We start from the raw sequence: 20,721 nt of genomic DNA, 5'->3' as shown, positions 1-20,721 counted from the left end.
TTATTTCTGATTCTGTATGCTAAGGCATGGGTGGTCCTGTGCATATGTGCCAGTATTACTCTGTGAATTATTGGTTTCAAGGGGATAAAGGGCACAGTCTTTGATGTGAAGACCTAATTTTCCCTTTAACAGTAGAATTTTAAGTTTTCATCTTAGATGAGGATCGTTTGTTTTTAGTGCAGAAAGCCTTTGTAATGACATTGCTGTTCTCTGGAACCTTTTGATTTCAGCCTGAGAAAGAATGATTTAACCTCTTACATAACATCAGAATGAGAAATTATGATCTTCCTTCTTTTTGTTGACTTTTATATTTACAGTTACAAGCTAAATCAGGAGAGGGTCTTGAAGACATTCTAACCCAGTCACTTCATTTTATAGAAAACACTAGCCAACACTGAACACTTGTTTCTTTTAGGTCTCCCTATGGCTTACTGAATTCTATATGGGCAGGGATTTTATTTGCCATGTTTACTCTTGGTGCCCCCAAATGATACTCAGGTTTTCAAGCATATAAATGAAATGGAGAACTTGGACTTGTGACGAGAAAAGACTTACCCAAGATAATCTTGCCAGAACCATCACCTTCTGACAACAAATATTATGTCTTTTTCATGATTTAAAAAAAGAAAAAGTATTTTTACTTGGGAATCATAATCAATTATTAAAGATCAGAATCATACACAGTTTACATTTATTAGATACTGTTTTCAGACATATAAATGAATTTCATTGAACAGTTACAGTACAACTCTTTGAATGAAGATACTTTTATCCATATTTTTATAGACAAAGAAACTTGGGCTTTGAAACAAAAAGTAATTTTCCAAAGGCTATACATAGAGACAGAATCGAAATCTGGTTTCTACCTCCAAGTTTAGTGATATTTTCTACTTTTGTCTTTTACATGAGGACCAATGTTTGTCAATATTGAGAATTATCCAGACCCATAAGTAACAGTCACTGAAATTATTTTTCTACCACCTTATATGTTATAGACTTTAATACCTGTGGATATGTTAAACAAGTGCTGACTTTGCCTATGGGTCTATGTTTAAAAGGCAGCAAAAAAGCCTGTAGCTTCTTAATTCCTTTCATCTATGGTTTTGGCCTTCTATGTGGTCTGATTTGAAGGGCTTTTCTGCTCTTTTTCTTTTTTTCATTTTCCCATAATTGGACTTGAATTTCCTCCTTTTGGTCCTAAATGATTTGCAGGCTTCAAAGCTTTTCTACTACATTGCAGGCATTGTCAGTATGGGATCTTATTAAAACTTAGTTGAGGATTAACATCTATAGCTGGAAGAAAGATAATTGCCTTTTTTTTGGTTTCTGTTAAGGAGTGGAGGGAGGAATGATGACAAACCAGGGCATGAGTGGAAGTCATTGTGACATGGCACATTTGTCAGTGTTCTGTGAAAGTAAAGAGCCTCTTATCCAGTGAAACTCTTGTCCAGGCTCAACTGGGCTAGTTTCGTGGGGACTCAGAATAATCTCATCACATCTCCACTTTGCTATGTAAACCCATCTGCCAGCCACTTTTTGGCAAAGGTCGTGCATGAGTAATACCCCCATTTCTATTCCCAAAGAGTCAGGATTTCAAGAGGGGCATGGTATTCTGCAGCACTGCACTTTAGTGCAGGAAAAAGGACACTGTCCACAGAATCTACTGTATTACCACCTCCATTTATCAATTTTATTTTTTACTTGTGATTGCTCTAGTGTTTCTTCCAGAAAGACATGCTAGAAGCATTGAACTTTTACAATTACAACCCTAAAAAGTAGAATCTCTTATTTTGTTTAAAAAAAAGAACTTTTCTCTCTATCAATTTATATATTCTTTACCTGGTACTAAGTTCTTATAGCATTTCTTTTTGTGTAAAACATATTTAGCCATAAGTAATAAGAAACTTAGTGGTGGTTCTGGATACTCATTCATTTGTTCTCTTTCTGATTTTTAAAAACCCTAACAAGATGTTTTAACCAAGGTTGCTGTCTGTAATGCTGTAGTCCGCATTGCACCTTTCATTCTGTTCTTTCTTTTCTCTCCTTCATTGGTTGAAGAGTCAAGGGCGGAAGATAGTGGTAGTGGGGAAGGGGTGTGTATAGGAAAGACCAGAAAAGTCCTGGTCATCTTTTCTTTTTTCTAATTTTATTTTATATTATTGTGGTTCACAATAATGGGGTTTGTGGTAGATTATCTGTTAAAAAAAATGTCCTGGTAGTTCTCCTATCCCTGTATGACGATGTCGTTCTATTCCTCAGGAGTGTAGTCTGTTTCTCCTCCTCCTGAAGTCTGGACTGGCTTGTGTGACAGTGTGGCACAAGTGGTGCTGTGCTAACTGCAGGCCTTAAGGGACCTGGCAGTTTCAGAGCCACCATGTAAGGAAGGAAGCTCAAGCTATCCTGCTGGAGAGAGAAGCCATATGTAGGAGCATCAAGGCGCTCCAGCTTGCAGCAGGCACCATGCTCATACATGGAACTGAGGCATCTTGGATCTTCCATCCCCAGGTCAGCTCACCCAATAGCACATGGGGCTGAGAAATCCTGTTCTCACTGAGTTCTACCCCAAACTGCTCATGCACAGAATCTCTAGCAAATGAAATGATGATGATGTAAAGCCCCTGACTTTTGGGGTAGCTTGTTACAAAGCAATAGATTACTGAGATAGGATTTATAGCTTCCAAATCTTCCTTCTTTTCTCATATCTGTTTACTGTTTGTCTGGATAGTTCTGTGACTCTGTATGTCCATCAATATTTTGTTTTAGTACAAATCTGTTAAGCATTCTTTTGTTGCTATTTCTTACTTTATAATTAGTGTATTTTGGGGTTTTTTGTTTGTTTTATTAGCTTTATATTTGTCCTCACTTGGAGCAGGTGACTCTCCTGAAATGCTACTAAGGGGACATTTCTCTAGGGGGCACAGTGGCACCAATTTCTTATAGTTGTATGTGAGAGACAGAAAATTACTTCTCTCTCTCAAAAGAAAAACAGTGGAAAAAAGGATGACTTATTTTCCCTAAAGTATATTTCCTACTACCCGATTAGACCATACTGACCTCTCAGACTCCTTAAATAGCTGTGCATCCTCCTCACTGATGGGCAGAAAACAAAGTAGAAGGATCTAGGTTAAGCATTTTTATTTAAAAACAATGACCCAGATGATCCAAGCAGAGTTTGCAAGGTATATTTTCTGTTCAAATTGCAAGTGTTCCCAGGAAAACCTAGAAGGTAATTATCTAGTTTTATTTTAGATTTTCTGAAAGGATCTGAAATCATTTTTTAAAGTACAACTTTTAATTTCCTGAGTAGAACACATGCCTGTTCTGAGTCCTGGTTTCAGCTTCTACAAGCAATTTCCTTTGAGTGCACAAGGTAGTGTTTTTCTCATTTTCTTGTCAGTTTTTTGTACTTAAAGATTTATTGTTTCTTCTGTTGTCTTTCTGCCTAGCAATTCCTTTCCTCAAACTGTCCTAAAGAGTTGATTAAAAAAGAATTACTGAGATCATGTTTGATACGGGGCAGTAAATTTTAAGTATCACATAGATAAAAGAGGAAGGGCATAGAGGATCTTAGTTGCCTTTCTTAATTGACAGAATCTTCCAATCTCACCTAATGATTTGTTTGCTGTTTCCATTCTTCTAGTCTTTATTTATTAATACTGACTCCATGACTTCATTAGCCCATAGTCAGAATAAATGTTTTGCTGTAATGAAGAACGTGTGTGTGTGTATGTGTGTGTTTGAGACAGAGTTTCACTCTTGTCACCCAGGCTGGAGTGCAATGGTGCGATCTCAGCTCACTGCAACCTCTGCCTCCCAAATTCAAGTGATTCTTCTGCCTCAGCCTCCTGAGTAGCTGGGATTACAGGCGCCTGCCACCAAGCCCAGTTAATTTTTAGATTTTTGGTACAGATGGAGTTTCACCATGTTGGCCAGGCTGGTGAAGAGCATTTTTTTTGTGTGTGGTGGAGGTGAAGGGGTGAATTTTCTAAAGAGGACAGATTGGAATGGCTTTTAGAAAGACATTATCTTTTTAGATAATGTCTTTATCTAAAAAAAAATTTATCTTTAATTTTTTAGATAATTTCTTTATCTAAAAGAAAATTTATCTTTTCTTTTCTAAAGAAAAGATGGCTTTTCTGACAGGCAGGTTCCAGTGGAATCGATAGTCACAACAGTATTGGGTTTATACCCTACCAAAAAAAAAAAAAAGAAAGAAATTATCTTTTTTAAGTTTTATTTAAAAATAAACATTATTTTCAGACTGGGCGCAGTGGCTCATGCCTGTAATCCCAGCGCTTTGGGAGGCTGAGGCAGGCAGATCATGAGATCAAGAGATCGAGACCATCCTGGCCAACATAGGGAAACCTTGTCTCTACTAAAATACAAAAAAAAAATTACCTGGGCATGGTGGCACACGCCTGTAGTCCCAGCTACTCAGGAGGCTGATGCAGGAGAATTGCTTGAACCCAGGAGATGGAGGTTGCAGTAAGCCAAGATTGCACCACTGCGCTCCAGACTGGCACCTGGAAACAGAGTGAGACTCTGTCTCAAAAAAAAAATAAAATAAAATAAAAAATAAACATTATTTTCAACCTTAGCTAGGTACATGTGAATTTTTTTTTGGTAGCCATCTTGCCAACCCTAAAATGTTATTACAGGCTATTTATTTGTTCAGTGTTTTCATGTATTTCAAGTATACACATCTTGTCTTGTAGTTATATCTTAAATTTCTGAAAAACAGTGGCTACAGAATCTTAACCTCTAAGGCAGTGCTTCCCAAGGGACATATGGCAATGTTTGGAGATATATTTGGTTGTTACAGCTGAGGCAGTTAGCTGCTACTGGTATTTTAATGGATAGAAGCCAAAAATATGGGTACACATTCTGCAGTGCACAGTATCTGGCACATAAAAGGTGATCAACAAATACTTTTTAAGTGGACGGATGAAAGGCCAGTGAATGTAAAAATGGATATAGTGCATCTTCCCTTCTTTCTTCTTTCACTTTTCTCAAAGGTACTAAGGGTCAGCTTTGTTAAAGATCGAATTGCTAGTTCAGATATAATGCATGGTCATCTCATTCATATTTATATATAAAGGGTTTTTTTATTTTCTCTATAATGACAGGTCAAAACTAGGTAATTTTTTAGTTACAACATGAGATGTCTATGTTTGTTTATATTGGAGAATAGTTACCACTTGTCAGCTGGAGAAAGAGATTTTACATATTAACAGATGAGAATTGGTGGCAATGTTGATGGTTGTGCCATGGTATCTTCATCTCCAGAAGGTCAGGTCCTCATTTTATTGTTGTGTGGTTGTGGAATGAATGCATATTTTTCACAGCTGTACCAAAGAAATATTTCATACTCAAAATATCTCAAAAGAAGTGCTACCTTGGGAAAAACACAGCATACTTCTTGTCATTAGAAAAAGACAATACTTCAGCGTATTTCTTATTTTTGCAAGTCAATAGCAAGTATGCCATATGATGTCCCTGTTTCAAAAGTGGGGAAGATTTTTTTGATTTATGGTGCTTTCTTTTCCAGTCTTTATGGAATTTAGACTTTGCTATCCTAATTAAAATGGAAATACATGAATTTGATAAGTAAGAGTTTTTACTCAGTGGAAATGTTGTTTAGTGCATTGTAGCAACATTGCTAAGAGAAATCAAATTAGTAATTTCCTCAGTGGAAGGTTTAGCATGAGGATATATTTCCTTCTCCTGTGTAGTAGGTTTGAGATGGGGATATGAAGGATTCTCCCCCAGAACGGCATTTGTAGTTTCTCATAGTGACCCCTTTTCATTCATGGTCCAGAGAGAGTACAAGCTATTTAGAGAAAGAAGAGTTTTTGAAGGTAATGTATGAGACAGATGCCGGGTATCTTTTCTTAATATACAATTACTAAAAATTATCCAGTTAAAATCTACACCTTTCGTAGAAACCTGCACCCTTTTTTTGTCTTAGGAGCTTTTGATCTTTGTTTATTCTTTTAATAGTTGTTGCACGCTTCTTTTATTAATGTGGTGACATGTTCTTAGGAGAACTGTATAAGCCTAGATACAGCCCTCTTCATCTTGAAATAATTTTGGGTGAGACAGCCTTACACAAGGTACCACATTTGACTAAAACTTGATATTGAGTCTGGACTAATGTTAGACACTGCTGTGGATTAAAGGAGCCAGTTAATCTGATGCAAACGAGAAACTGAAATCACAACGACTTGAGCTGTTTCCTTAGCTCATTGCTTAAGCTTTTACAGAATGCATAATTATGAGAATTTATAGGATTGTGGATTGTGGGGGAAGTCTAGTTCAGAAATCTCTGCTGACTAGTTCAGAGTCTCAAAGGGGAAGAAAATTGAAAGGGACATAAGGTTCTTATAGTTGATGAAGTCTCCTGCATTTAAAATTGCTTATTAGTCTCTGTTTAGTTGTTAAATTTTGCAATTACTCTTTTTCTTTGGATGGGAAAGGTGCAGGAAGAATCAAAGTTTTCAAATCAACAGGTTTTGTGTGTGTATGTGTGTGAATGCGATATTTTTTGAACAGACATTTTGAGATAGAAAGAAATCCTGAAACCAGGCCTCTGCTTTTCTCACAAGAAATCATCCTTTAGACTGAGGGGCAGAACTGACCTGTGAGGCTTCTACATTCTCTGTCTCCTTCCCCTTCTCAGCTTCCCTTTCATATTCATTTTCATAGCTGCTTTTTTCAAAAAAAGTTTTAATTGACACATAAAGATTATATTTATCATGTACAACATGTTTTGAAATATGTATACATCTTGGAATAGCTAAATCAAGCTAATTAACATATGCATTACTTCACATAATTCACATTTTTAGCTCATGCTTTGTAACTCAAGGTGACTTCTTGGCCCTCCAAAGTCTGGTCCTTGCCAACCCCAGTAGCTTTGGCTCTTTCCTGCCCATGAGCTCCGGAACCACTGAACTTCTTTCAATTCCTAAACACTTTTCCTAATCACTCTCTCTTGCCTCTAGGTCTCCATCCATGCTCTTTCCTCTGCCTGAAACATTCCTCCCTTCTTTTTGTCTCACTAGCTCATACTCACCATTCAAGTGTTTGCTTAGCTACCCCTTCCTCTGAGAAGCCATACCTGTTGTCAAAGTCCAAATTAAGTGTTCTTTCTATGTGCACCTATAGTAGCTGGTCTTTAGTTGCCTTTGTTGAATGTTTATATGAGACTATAAGCTTGGAGAAGGCAAAGACCATGTCTGTTGTGCAGAGTTCTATGGATACAAGTTTCTCATCTATTCATTGAATTCTTGGACTGAGTATTTAGGTGCTAAATTGTTTTTCCATGCAGAAATTCCATAGAAAATCAGAGAAGAGAGAAATCAGTGAAGGTTGAAGTGATCCGTGAAAGTAGAGACTTGACCTGAACCTATAGTGATAAACTCCTTTTAAAGTTTAACACTCTCTCCTCTACTTCCCTTTCTCTTTTTTTCCCCTCTTTTTCTTAAACTCATTCATTCAGCAAATATTTAAGGGCCCATATGTTTCAGGCATTAATCTAGGTGGTGAAGATACAACAGTGAAAAATGCCTTACCTCATGGAATATGCATTCTAATGGACTAAATGGATAAAAGTGGGTTAAATAGAAGTCTAGAAAATAGTTTAGTAGACTAGTAGGGCAATGAGGAGGCCAACTTGATGGATCAGATATGTTACAAAGTTGGACTTTGAATGGTTTTTCTTAAGAGCATATTTTTACTTGGGACAGTAGGTGAGTAATGGATAAGTACAAATAACTTCTGAGCAATAGAGACTTTTAGTCTGTAATCAGTAAGCCGATAGTGAAAATAAAAAAGCCAACTTAGACAAGATTGCCAAAAGAGATGTGTGTGTGTGTGTGTATTTTTTCTATTTAATTTAGCTATTTATTTACTGAGTCAGAGTCTTGCTCTGTCGCTCAGGCTGGGGTGCAGTGGCACAGTCTCAACCCACTGCAACCTCCACCTCCCGGGTTCAAGCAATTCTCCCTGCCTCAGCCTCCCAAATAGCTGGTATCACAGGTGCCCATGCCTGGCTTTTTTTTTTTTTTTAGTTGGAGTCTTGCACTGTTGCCTGGGCTGGAGTACAGTGGCGTGATCTCAGCTAACTGCAACCTCTGCCTCCTGGTTCAAGTGATTCTCCTGCCTCAGCCTCCAGAGTAGCTGGGATGGCATGTGTCTGCCACCATACCCAGCTAATTTTCTTTTTAAGTTAGAGACAGGGTTTCATGTTGGTCAGGCTAATCTCAAACTGCTGACCTCGTGATTTGCCCTCCTCGGCCTCCCAAAGTTCAAGGATTACAGACATGAGCCACCACACCCAGCCTGCCTAGCTAATTTTTGTATTTTTAGTAGAGATGGGGTTTTGCTGTGTTGTCCAGGCCGCTCTAGAACTCCTGACCTCAGGTGATCCTCCCACCTCGGCCTCCCAGAGTGCTGGGATTACAGGCGTGAGCCACCACATCCAGCCTAGCAATTTATTTTCTAAAGAAAATTTCCTAGATGGTGGGCTGTCTGGATAGTGGAAATGAAGAACAGAGATGAGTTAAGACTATATATAAAGTTAGAGCTCAGAAGAGCAGTTGGAGTGTTAAGACTAGTTGTGGTATCATTGGAATAAAGATATTTTGCATAAGCTAAATCTGAGATTTCATTAGAATTAGGTTCATTCAATTGATGCCCATTTAGCATGTTCCAGGGGTTATAAAGACGCAACAGAACAGACATCGAGTTTATGTTCTAATGGACACCCCGATGAGAGGATAGAATTGTTTGGAAATCTTTTGTGATGTGTTAAAGTCATGAGAATGGATGGAGATTTGGACCTAGTTCCAGGTAGCAGATAATCCTGTAGTTTATTTAAATTTTTATATCTAGGGTGTGATATAATAACATAATGATTATAATCAGCTATACAGCAGTTGATATTAAAATAAGGATACAAGAAAAATTGGGGAATTGCAGTGGTTCTTTTAAGCAGCTCTGTTCCTTTTCTATGTGTGGAAGGAGATAAAAGACATTTCTTTGTCTTTAAATTCTAAGCTGTCATTTTATTAAAGTTCAGTAACCACGTCTCTGGCTGCTTATTACTTGGCAATTTCTCACTAGCTCATCGATGTCAGTGTAGGCTGGTCTCAATAAATGCATAAAAGAAACAGAGGCCAGTGATTCATATGATTTTTAAGCAGATTTGGCATAGGAGTGCCTTTCTGGGTTTAGGGAAGTGGTGGACAAGGAAGGAGAGAACCGCAGTCAGCTTCTCCTGTTGTCTTTGTCTTCTGTTTTTCAATAATGTCCATGAACTGTGAGGTTAGTGTCTTGGCTCAGAGATAAGCATGGCTTGGCATTGATTCTTCTGTTGTTACCTCAAGCTGTTTTCTCGTCCCCAAGAACAGCACTCTCAGTGGGTGTGGAAGTGGGCGGGACATGAAGCAATGGTTTTACATTGCATTGCCTGGCTACAGCTTGGCATTTCTTTTTTCTTTTTCTTTGCGTCATTGCCATTGGTGCCACTAATTTTGTTTCCCCTCTCTTTTATAACTTGTTTCTTCAGGAGTTGCCTAGAGTCTCCACATTATATTGTCTTTGGTATCGTGGCAGTGTCTTCTTGGTCAGTAATCTAGGGGTGATTATATCCATTTCATCTTACAGGTTTAATGCCAGAGGAATTCATTAAAAATAATAAAATAAAATGGAAAAATAAAAGTTCACCTCAGTCGGTCCTCTTCCTCTCCCTGGCTGTCCTTTAGTTTGGGACATATACTGACTCCATTCCAGATGCCCCCATCTCTCAAAGGAGGAGAAAGTGGAATATGAGGTAGGACGGTAGTAGAAAAGAATGCCAAGCCCGTTGCCACTAGTGGTTCCCGAAATCAAAAGCTAGCCTACTTGAAGGATGTGTAATGGATCTTTACCCCTTAGAACAAAGTGGGATTGAAATACTTTGTTTTTCATCTTTCTTCTGACCCCAACCATGGAAATCTGTAATATTCATTTCTTCGGAGATCTGACCTTCCTTGTATTTTCTCCTTTAGGTATTTCTGTCCCTTGTCTGTTTGTAGCCCCTTTTACCAAAGCTGGATGCAGAAAAAGAGAAATGACTATTTCCTAAGTTTCCTAAAGAAAAAAGAGTTCTTGGGGCTTGCATTGAGTTAGACTGGCAGGATGGATAGAATTGTGTTGAGTTAGTTTTAAAGGGTGGATGTACTCCAGGCATTGGATACATAGGAAGTATGGGGAGTCCATAAGTAGAACCCATTTGCTGCACCAAAAACTTTAAGGAAGATTATTTGGCAGATAAGAATTAGGGAATTAGATTTGCTCAATGATACCCAACATGGGAGAATTCAGTTCACTTTGTCTGTCTCTTAAAATCCTTTCATACGACCTTTCTTTCTTTTTTTTTTTTCTTAGCTAATAATTTTGCCTAAGTCCACCACCCATTCCACATCTCCCAGGATTCCCAATTAGTTGTTATGATTGTTCTTTGACCATGTGTTTCTTTTTATATCCAGGGACTTAGACTATTAGTTAGTTTTATGTTATCTCCTTGCTGCTTTTATTCATGCCTTTATTTATTCATTTCTCCATTTATTAGTAAGCTCATTTGTTCTTGAATCATTTGTTAAGCCCATTTATCTTTCTCAAATGAAGAATTATATGCCCACATTAACTCTGTATATTTCCCCTGCAGGTCTCCACCAACAGAAAGAATTATTTTATTTTATTTTTTTTAGAGGCAGAGGCTCACTCTCTCACCCAGGCTGGAGTACAGTGGAGTGATCATAGCTCACTGCAACCTCAAACTCTTGGGCTCAAGTGATCCTCATGCCTCAGCCTCTGAAATAGCTGAGACTACAGGTGCACACCACCACACAGTTCATGTTTTATTTTTTGTTGAGATGGGAGTCTCGCTATGGCTGGCCTTGAACTCCTGGCCTCAAGAGATGCTCCCACCCTGGCCTACCGAAATGCTGGGGTTAGAGGCATAAGCCACCACACCCATCCCAACAGTAAGAACTCTAAGTAGATTCCTGGCTTTAATATTACCGCTATTTGTTTTGCATGCCCAATATGATTTTGCCTCATTTTTCTTCTTCCATTTTTAGACCACTGTAATAGCCTTGGTGACAGGCATTCTCCCTCTTCTCGTCCCACTACTGAGATCTCTAATCCACATGATTCTTCCACCCTGACCTGCTTACAAAGAACCCAAACCGTGCGGTCATATTTTCTTTTCTTTTTGGTATTTTCATTCTTCTTAAATCTATTAGCCCTCAAAAGAATAATTTTCTGTATAACTATAGACATGTAAGTTTACAGATCTTGACTTGCATTCATATGGCTGTGATAGTGTTTCACTGCTGTGGCTGTAGGAAGCTTCATTAGGTGTTCCGATATGTATAGAAATGGAAGTTGCCAATCAATTTCTGCCTCAGGAAACATGAGAGGTTTGAAATCAGTACATGATTTTTTAGTGACAGTGTCTGGGAGAATCAACTCTTCCAGAAATTTAAGTTAGAATTAAAAATGTGCTCAAAATGTATTTATTTTTATGTCCTTGGCTTTCATATGATTGCTTATTTTAGAAAGGTTACTGTACTTTGCTATGTTTATACTTACAAATTTCATTATTCTGTAAACAATGCAGTACCACTGACATATTCTTTGAACTATTAGTGTATGGAAAGCCCTGGGAGATATGGTATTGGAGATATAGAAGGAACAGGTTTTTTTTCCCCCACTCAAAATAGAAAGGGAACTCTGTCATATGTCTTTTTGTATTTCTTTCAGGATGTCGCTGGGTACTAAGCATTTAATCGATCTTCAGTAGAGAAACGCCTATGGAACTAACTTAGATTATATTAAAATAGCTACTGAAGATCTTTTTAATGACTTTCTATAAAATGAGAAAGTACACTGGATGATGAATCCAAAAATGAAAGAAAAATTAAATCCGTATATGCACAAAGGCATTTGCAGAGTTTGCATGACAGCTCATGCCTAAGTATTACTTATGGCACTTAGTTTTCTGTGCAGATGAATAACAACAACAGTAATATTGATCATTATACCTGGTCTTTTCAGAGGAACTGGAGCACATGTGTCATATGCAGCTACACGTGTTTCATGTACTCCTAGGTTCAGGCACTGCCTATGGAGGAAATACTATGGGTCACTCTTTAGAGGCATGAGTTTTGCTATGTTAATTCAATGGAGCATAGTTTGTTGCTTGTTTGTTTTCTCAACCACCTGTTTGTCCATTTGCATGTCATTCCTATGGAAAACATTTTAAAAGCATGAGTTATGTTGCAGGTTCTTCATCTTAATGGTTTAAATAGGGAAACAAAACTGACAACATGTAAACAGCTAGCAAGGGATATACGGCATTCTATAATTGTTACTTATTTGGGGTTCTCATAATGGGTGCTGAAATAGTTGAGAAAATTAGAGTTTGGAGGGTATATTGTACTCCAGTAACGCTCTTTGGGAGTGATAGAATTAGAATGGGGTCTATAGATAGATGAGATTTGGGCAGATGGAAGCGGGTGCTGGTCAGAGGCAGCCTCAGGGCATCCCAGGCCAGGGAGGTCAGTATGCTTTTCCCACTCATCCATTATTGCTGCTTCTTTCTCCTCCAGCTTGATTCAGGCTTTTGGAAATGAGATTGACATCTTTCTCTACTGATTATATTTAGATACATTTATTCACATCTGTACTTCCTTGGGCTGGGAATTAAAGGGGGAGGAAATAGAAAGAATTAATGTTTTCCATTTTTTAAAGATTAAGTTTATTCTTAGTGTGGATTACATATTACTCACTTGAAGGGAAACCTTTTACAAGGCCATCTAGATAAGAGAAATCTCAGATTATCAGCTGTGATTAGTGTTTTCACCTGCACTGGAAACTGAACATATAAGAACATGTATATTTTTAGATTCCGATTTAACTCTTTTGTTATATTTGCCAGCTTTAAAAAGTAGACTGAGCAAAGGTAAGAGTGAGTGTTGCTTCTTTAAAAAGGGAACAACCAGCTTCTTGTTGAGTTAGGGAATCTCTAAGACTCTGTCATATACATTTTAGTCCCACTGACATATTACTCCCACGTCCTTGTGGGTAGTAAAGTTAAAATGTTTTAAATGTTCTTTGATCTTCCACCCACTGATCTAGTAGACGTTTAAGTTCAATACTGCAGCTGGGAAAAAGGGGAGTTGAAATTCAGTTTTTACTGTTAAAAACAAGCCTCAACAATCATAGTCTGTATGTCTGCACTAGTTTAGAAATTATAACAATAAATTGGCTTCCGTTTTAAAATGTGTTGTTAGTCATCACACGTTAAATTACATGACATTACTATTTGTGACCTACTTAAAAATGGTTGTCCCTTCGATGGGAACGATATGTGTGTAGCCAGTGGTTGACTTGTAGGGCTTTTAAAAAGCTGTCTTTTAATGTAACATATTTTGAACATCAACAGATTAAATAAACATTGACTGTGACTCTTTACAGGCTGGATTTTATTGGGTAAAGAAGTGTGATGAGTCTTTATCTAGGGAATGATTTAGTAAACCGTTACACTAGCAAATGCCTCCCTCTTGCTCTGTGTTGTAGGACACATTTTCCAGAATAACCATCTGTTTATGCAGAGTGATTCCTGGAGCAGGAGTCCAAAGACCCAGGCCTATCTCTGGTCTTGCTGTTACACAGCTTCATAGTTTTGGGCATGTCACCTAACCTTATACAGTATCACCTTCCCCAAGTATAAAATGAGACATTGCATTATTGTCTCAGTAAATGTCAATCTTTTTACCTTCTAAGGCTTTTATGGTCCCAACTATGCTATAGAACTTCAAGGAAAAACAAAAAGATAAACATAGCAGTTCCTGGTCTTGGGTGGCTCAAGTACTTGATCCTAGTTACTTGGAGTACAGTTTGTTCATTCTGATAGATAGACATTTGTAGACATGTCTCAAAAGGAGTCTTATATAGTAGCCCTCCAGGGTGCCTTCCCCAACCCTTTGGAGCCTGTATTGGAACATTGGCAGTTTTTTTTTTTTTTTTTAAGAAATAATCCTTAAAGAGAAAGCAGTATTTGATAAAACAGTACCAGAAAGTGCACACACCTTGTTTTGCTAGCCAGAAGTGAGTTTTGAGGGGGTGTCTTGTGGGACAGATGGCAATGGCATGATTCACTAGGGCTCTTGGGGTGAGAAGGGCTTTTGCTCCAAGTGGGATGTGGATTGTGGGCTCTTCTGCAGAGCCTTCTTTCCCCAAGAAAACCAGTGGAATGCGAGTGATTTAAACTCCTTGTTCACATTGATGGATGAAGCTTTCCCCTCAGTATGAATTTGTTTTCTTCATCTGGTCTTTTTACATATAAACTTATTTTTTCCCTCAGATTCTGGGTGTTGGGAGAGAGTGTTAGCAGGAAAAAATGAAACCTTTAAGACATTGCTACAAATAATAAATCACTGCTTTGGAATGTGACCCTTTAATCTCATTTTATTTTCCTGAAGACTTGGATTGTTGCGATTATGTGTGTATTTAAAATGCATTGAGCAAGTGCATCCGTGCTCCTGCGACTGGTGTTGTATGCCATCTGCAGAGCACTGTGGGGGTGGCCAGGCAGGGAGGAGGGTTTCGTACTAAAGACTGGATTTTTCTTTTAATTTCACTGGCATATTCAGTATGTACTTCTTTAAGAATAAATTTTCATTTCACTTTTTGGTCATTTTGCATGTATTTTATATTTATATTCCACTCAAGAGCTCCGAATTCTTGCCAATTGCTAATTGCTGTAAACACATATAATTCCAGGTAGTTTGAGGATGGATAGGGGTTTGTTGTTGCTGTTGTTTTAACTCTTGTTTCTTACATTGTTCATCTTCTACTTAACAAAATTATGCTATTTTCTCAGATATTTTATTAAAATGTGTTGTCAATCCAAAGAGTCGTCATAAGAGGCTCAGTGAATATAATTGTGCTAAAACGTGTAATCCAGTAAACATCTGGTGGTTCATGTTGCTGGGAATGATTGGAATGTGCCTGGTACATTAATGCCCATTTCAACAAAATGTGGTTATGTTTTTGGATTCAAAGCAGGAGATTTGAGTTTTTTTGTTTTTGTTTTCCAGTCTACTCCTCTGCTTGCAAGGGATTATCTCTGCAGATTTTCTCTACATATATGAGTTTTCCATACGTTGGATACGGCAGTAGTCCATAATGAGTTGGGTCAGAATGGGGCAGTCATACCTGCCCATGGAATTCTGTTTTACATTTCGCGTCATTAAGAGCAAGAAAACTCACGTATCTGTACTTTTTTGGGTTTCAATATGAGAAATGTGATGCATATATCACTATGAACAGAAGAAGCCTGATTTGTATTGTTTAATCCTTTGTGTTTCTAGATTATGATATATAAAATATCTATTATCTGAATAATCTTTGACCAAGCAAAGTAAAAAATTCAGAGTTTTGCTATATAGATATATGATATATTTCTGCAGAGCTTTCTGGTTAAAATGAAACCAGTTCTAAATAATAGATTTGGGTAATTTGAAGATTAAAAATAAAATAATCTAGAACAAACGTGTCAGGCTTTCTCAAAGTTGGAGGTGCCCATGGATAGATCGTACAATCTTAGGAAATAGTGAGTTCTGTGACCTGCAGATGTTCAAGCATAACTGTGAAATTAGTGGGGATGTTCAACAAGGGGTTCAGCTAGATGAGTATTTGGACTAAATGATTTTTAAAGTCTTGTTCAAGTAAGATTCTATAGTATCTGTTTTCTTATAGTTTTATACAAATATGAATATTGTTTTAAGGCAATATGACCAGTAGCACATAATAAAGATAATGTCTTTGACCTGTCTTTTGCTTCTCCCAGGGTTGTGCATGTGGCTTTAGAAAACTTTTTTTCTCTGGAGTCCTCTAAAATATGGAATAAATCAAAAGTCTGTATTTAGTAGTTTGTTCAAGCCAGAAACTCAATTTCAGATATTTAAAATTTGACTTTTTAGAAAGTCAAAGTCAAAATATAGTCTTGTTTAAAGGAACTCTATGTATTGGACCCATCAAACTTTTCACTTTGAGAATCTCAGTGGCATCCACTCATATCCATCTTCTTGGGTGCCTTCTAGAAACTCATTTATTGGCCAAACAGATCAGAGTGATTCTGAAGTATGTTGCGGAACTATCAGAAGTCATAGCCACCTAATTTTTGATCTCTGTCTTAGTTCTTTCCTTTTAGCCTCTTTTTCCTGATCTAGGATAACTCTTGTTATCACTTACAGCCTTTAATCCTTTATTCTCACAAGATCTCTACATCAGCTGGTTGACAGCTTCACAAATATTTGTAGCAGCCGAGTGGAGACTAAAGGTCCATGATGTCTTTTTTTTGCAAGTGGTCTTGGCCTTTATGCTGAATTCTGTCCCCGTTGCCTCCTTTTCATAAAACCTGATTTTCCCATTTTAGTTTAGGTGGGATTTTTTTGCACCACACCCCTTTCAAACTCATATCTCTAAATTATAAAATTTCCCTGACTTCCTACTGTCTTTTGTCATCATTTCCTGTTTTTCTTGTACCGTATGTCGTCTCCTAAAGGTCTGTGGCATTTTTCTTCAGATTGTATGACATTTCAGGTCTTAGGAGAGTGCCATGTTCAAAGGCACAGCTAATATATGAATACATGTGATACTTTTAATATTCTTCTGATTATAAAATGTATTAAACATTTGTTTTAGCAAATCTGTAAAGTATTAAAAATGCATCCATACTCCCAAAGCTGAGATAAGTTTTTTTGAATATTCCCTTCTAGTACTTTATAGCTGTCTATGAAGCTAAATGATCTAATCTCTTTGTAATCCCTGCCTCTGCCTACTTCATTGCAAGAACAAACAGAAACCAAAATATACACACAATAGTATGCTAAAGCTACAAATCTTCTTTCATAATTTCCTACGGGGAAAAGTTAAGTTAATTTGAGCATGTAATGGATAACATGGGAAAATAGGTAAATATTGCTCTGATTCTAGATGAATGTGGATGCGTGAAGGAATGAATAAAATAAAAGAACTTGAGGATAAAAGACTATTACATACAAGGTAACCTTGTTGAGGGTGTTGTTTTAGGAAATGGTGAAAAGGTAGGGGTGTGGCAGCTGCTCCAGGAGGTAATATACAGTCAAAGCATCAAGGGCTCACTAGGGCAGATGTGAAACAAGTTCCATTTCTGCCACATGTGCTTGGAGAAAGGCTGTTACACCCTTGGACTGAAGTGGGAGGCAATACACAAGCACGTGAGTCCCGGGGGCAGGCCACTGGGTGCCATCTTGGAAGCTGGCCATCACCAGTCCCACTGAGCTAGCTTCAGCATTTAGTCTACTCCTGTGGAGCATTTTTTTGTATTCTTCTATGTACCAAGTCTCACTGCAGAGAATTTAATGTTTGGAAGGGAGCTAGAGCAGGCACAAGTTTATGAAATAGAAAGAAAATGAACAGTTCAAATTTATGTGTGAAAAGAATTACAAGACAGGTTGTATGGAAAGAAAGCAAAGGAAATATTTTGTTTTGCTTTTTTATCTTTCTGACTCAGTCAAGATGGCAGGAGTTGATGCAAGTGGTTTTAGGGTGACCCTTCATCAAAACCAGTATTGTGGTTGCTTTGGAGAAAGTAAAAGAAATTAAATTTAACATACAAACACATAAAATACATAGTATAGCAAATTTGTTTAAAATTGATTCCCTTTCTGCAGTTTTGCTTCGTGGATTTTTTTTTAATTGGAGCAAAATATGTTTGGGCTCAAAAGCTTGAAACATTAACATTGTAAAAAGGAAAGCAAATTAGAACATTCAGACCACAGTTATAATGGGTGATCTCATAACAGTAATAAATGCTCCTGGCAGAAGCATAATAGTTGCTAAACTAGGCATGTACTTATGGCAAGAACTCCTCACTCCCATTCTGGAACAGTTTTGAAATTGACATTTTCTTTTAAGTGGTTCTACTCCTTAAGAAAGTGGTCCATTGCAAATGGATGTTAGTATGAAATGCTTACTTTAAAAAAATAATAATAATAAATGTAATTTATTTGGTTGATTTTATTTTTATTTCATTCTCTTGTTTGGGTTTGAAATGTTTTGGCTTTGAGCTGCATATTGGAGAAGGGAACAAAAAACCTTTAACACTAAGATTATTTAAAATAGGCTGATTTCAGTGCTGGAAGCTAATTCCATTTTTATTTCTAACTAGCAATATTTTTTCAGATTTAAAGACTCTCAGGTTTTCTAAGTCCAGAGGCCTGAATTTTGTTTTTTATTAAAAAAAAAAAAAATCCCCCTTGATTAACCACATCTTTCTGGAGCCTGGCAAGAGGTAGATGTCCAGGCTTGGGCCTGCTACCTTTGGCTACTCCTCTTGGTCTTAGAGAAGGTGGAGATGACCAGGCTCAACATGTGCTGTATCTGTGTCGGAGTTATAGATTGAGAAATATTACCTTATAGGCCTTTTTTTTTAATTTAAAAAGCTATTCCATACAAGATCATATGAAGTCACTTTAAAAGTGTATGTTTTTAAGCCATTGATATAAATCAGGCATGGAGAACTATTTATAGAACTAGATTGGTCTATTTAAAAGGTTATTTAAATCATGTTATTCCTCTGCTTAAAATCCTCATCCTATAACATCCTTCTTCACTTAGGAAAATAAATTTAGACTCCTTATCAAAGCTTGTAAGACTCACTTGACCTGGGTCTTGAATACCCTCCCTGCCTCATCTCTCATTATTTTCTCTCCCACTGCCCAGGCTTCAGCCACCCTGGCCTTCTTGCTGCTGTGTGAATACACCAAGCTTATTCCCGCTCTCAGCCTTTTGTTTCATATACCTGGAACACTTTCTTTCATTGGTTCTTCATTAATCAGGGACCTGCAAGAATGTTGTGTTTTCACAGAGGCATTTTTCCATTTATTCCACTGCAGAGCCTGGAAAGGCAAAAACTATATTTCCCTCTTTGCTGCTCAGGTTCTGGTTGTGGTTTGGTGCCACCATCAGACACACCGTGTGAGGTGTGTAAGGTGAATGTGGACCATCAGAGGCAAATATGGATGTGGGAGTGTCTTGTAGACATTCAGCCTTGATATTTTTCTTTAGCCTTTCCAGCAATCACTTGTCTTATACCTGATAAATCATGTTTGTAAGCTAACTGAGTGGATTCTCTTCTCTGCGCTTGTTCCTTGACTAATACTTGGGCCATGGCCATCCTCTTCAAAATAGCACTTACCCACTCCTGCCATTATGCTCTGTCCTCTTACCCTGCTTTTGTTCATTCAAGCACCCAGAGCAACCTGAAACAACCAATGTATTTGCTTATTCATTTGTTAGCCACCTCCCTCACTCAAACCTATGTTCTATGAGGGTAGATACTTTGCTAGAACAATGCCTAGTACATAGTACGGACTCAGCAAATATTTGTTGGATGTACTTATATGCTACAGTTTTTCAGTAGCTGCCTGAAGTGTTGGAATGAGAAGAAATTGAAGTCTGCAATGGGCTTCAATAAATGAGCAAGATTATTAGTAAGTGGTAATTGCCGAAGGTTCTAGAGCAACAGAGCCCTGTTTCTATGCCTGCCATAGATCATAACAACTGAGGCAGAACATTGATAGCTGTGCTTGGGAAACATTTCCAACTGATTTGACTTTTTCAAAATTGTGTTTTATTTAGCTCCTGAAACTAAATCTAAATCCTCTGGTCTGTAGGAAAAAAATCCGTTTTAAAATTGCTGTCAGCTTAGAAGTCATTAATTTAGAGTTTGTAGAGCACTTATTCTTGAATAATTTGAATCAGGATAATTCAAGGAATGCAAAATACTGGCTTTTCACATAGGTGGAAAGTGGAGAGAGAGCAGTGAATCACCCCTGTACTGAGTTAGATGCTTTACCACAGTCTCTTATTTAAGCCTTTCCGTGCAAGGTAGAGGAATTACTGTTACTCTCATCCCTAAATCATAAGTAGGGAAAAGGAGGTTTTTCTGTTGTCTTTATCCTTATATCCTCTTTGCCATATGTATAAATGAGGAAGAAAGAGTAAGTCTGAGGTATAAAGTGAGCCCCATTAAAACTATAAATTAGACAGGATCCCTCTGTCTCTTTTCCCTTTCTCCTGTCTCCAGAGTCAGGCTGTGCACCTCTGCTGAGATTGTGGATAAATATTCCTTATGTAATTGGTCAACATTTCTTTAAAAGCAAGGTGGTTTATTACCTGGTACAAGAGCAGAGAAGGAGAATGTAGGTGTCAGTGCCTAATCTTTCCTCTGTTGCCCTGAGCAATTCAGCTCTAGCCCCAAACTTTGATATTCTACTTGGCTGAATACTGCAGTCACTGTGACCTGTCTTCTGTAGAAGAGATTAGTATCTATCAGTTTCATTCAAGCTTACATTTTTGGGGCTCTTACTTCCCATTCCAAACTTTTCAATCTCATACTTTACTCTTTGGGGAAGAAGTATCAAAAAAATTTTCTAGCTTACTACATTTCTAGTGAGTCTTATTTCATTATAATGAGCTAAAATTGGCAGGAGGTAATAAGCATGGGCCCTGAACCCCAGCTGTACTCCTTCTGACTTCAGGAATGTTACAAATCATCTGAGCCTTGCTGTCTCATCTGGAACATGGGAGTGATGATTATATCTATCTCACAGTCCTGCA

At 37.6% G+C, this 20,721-nt stretch overlaps 1 protein-coding gene and 1 long non-coding RNA gene across 4 annotated transcripts in view; one reads left to right on the top strand and one right to left on the bottom strand.

Annotated features, from left to right (window-relative positions):
• PSD3 (pleckstrin and Sec7 domain containing 3) overlaps positions 1-20,721 on the top strand; it is a 453,958-nt gene that overhangs the window by 264,234 nt on the left and 169,003 nt on the right. The window lies entirely within an intron of this gene.
• LOC119472845 lies at positions 635-14,431 on the bottom strand. The gene is made up of 3 exons (XR_005202020.1): positions 14,142-14,431; positions 5,196-5,395; positions 635-2,195 (listed from the first exon to the last, which is right to left on the bottom strand). It is a non-coding gene; the product is annotated as an uncharacterized LOC119472845 (long non-coding RNA).

Source organism: Cebus imitator, unplaced genomic scaffold, assembly GCF_001604975.1.
Source record: "Cebus imitator isolate Cc_AM_T3 unplaced genomic scaffold, Cebus_imitator-1.0 Scaffold120, whole genome shotgun sequence".
NCBI lineage: Eukaryota > Metazoa > Chordata > Mammalia > Primates > Cebidae > Cebus > Cebus imitator.
The sequence above is the reverse complement of the archived record's forward strand: the minus strand, read 5'-3'. Positions and strand labels throughout refer to the sequence as shown.